The sequence below is a fragment of the Phyllobates terribilis genome, unplaced genomic scaffold (assembly GCF_046119375.1).
Source record: "Phyllobates terribilis strain yellow unplaced genomic scaffold, ASM4611937v1 Scaffold_12__6_contigs__length_324123572, whole genome shotgun sequence".
Taxonomy (NCBI): domain Eukaryota; kingdom Metazoa; phylum Chordata; class Amphibia; order Anura; family Dendrobatidae; genus Phyllobates; species Phyllobates terribilis.
In genome coordinates, this window is record NW_027362772.1 from 261,204,797 (window position 1) to 261,205,915 (window position 1,119).

Below are 1,119 nucleotides of genomic sequence, written 5' to 3' on the forward strand. Positions count from 1 at the left end.
TTTGTTTCCATATGTGCTGCTACTAATCTATGCTGCTGGGACGGTTTGTGGACAGGGACTTCTTCCCCTTCCGGCAGCCAGCTGTAGAGTTCCTTTCTTATGAGAAGTACATATGCAAATTGTCTCTTCAGAGAGGAAGAAGACTAGAACTCTGGTGCCCTCTATTGGAAGCTGCGATCCTGAAAGTCATTATCGACCCTTTAGGCTGCGTGCCCACTATGCGTTTTTCAAGCGTTTCTGCTGCAGAATTTCCGCAGCAAAAACGCTTAGTAATTACTTAACTTCCGATGTCCTTCTGGTGTTTTCTCCCCTCCGTCTGGTCTGCTGCATGGGTCGCGGTGTTGTGAAGGACCTGCCATGACGTCATGTCACATGATTCAATGATGTGACCGCAGGTCCTTCACAACACCGCGAGCCACCCAAGACACTAGACGGAGCAGCGAAAATACAGGGAGGACATCAGAAGGTAAGTATATTCTATTCTGTGGCATTTCTTTGGAGGGCCGCACAGCCCTCCATGTGCTCGCCAGAGGTAGCCTGACTGCCATTAGGTACCGAGATGAGATCCTCAGACCCTTTGTGAGACCATATGCTGGTGCGGTTGGCCCTGGGTTCCTCCTAATGCAGGACAATGCCAGACCTCATGTGGCTGGAGTGTGTCAGCAGTTCCTGCAAGATGAAGGCATTGAAGCTATGGACTGGCCCGCCCGTTCCCCAGACCTGAATCCGATTGAGCACATCTGGGAAATCATGTCTCGCTCCATCCACCAAACGTCACGTTGCACCACAGACTGTCCAGGAGTTGGCGGATGCTTTAGTCCAGGTCTGGGAGGAGATCCCACAGGAGACCATCCGCAACCTCATCAGGAGCATGCCCAGGCGTTGTAGGGAGGTCATACAGGCACGTGGAGGCCACACACAATACTGAGCCTCATTTTGACTTGTTTTAAGGACATTACATTAAAGTTGGATCAGCCTGTAGTGTGTTTTTCCACTTTAATTTTGGGGGTGACTTCAAATCCAGGCCTCCATTGGTTAATAAATTTGATTTCCATTGATGATTTTTGTGTGATTTTGTTGTCAGCACATTCAACTTTGTACAGAACAAAGTATTCAATG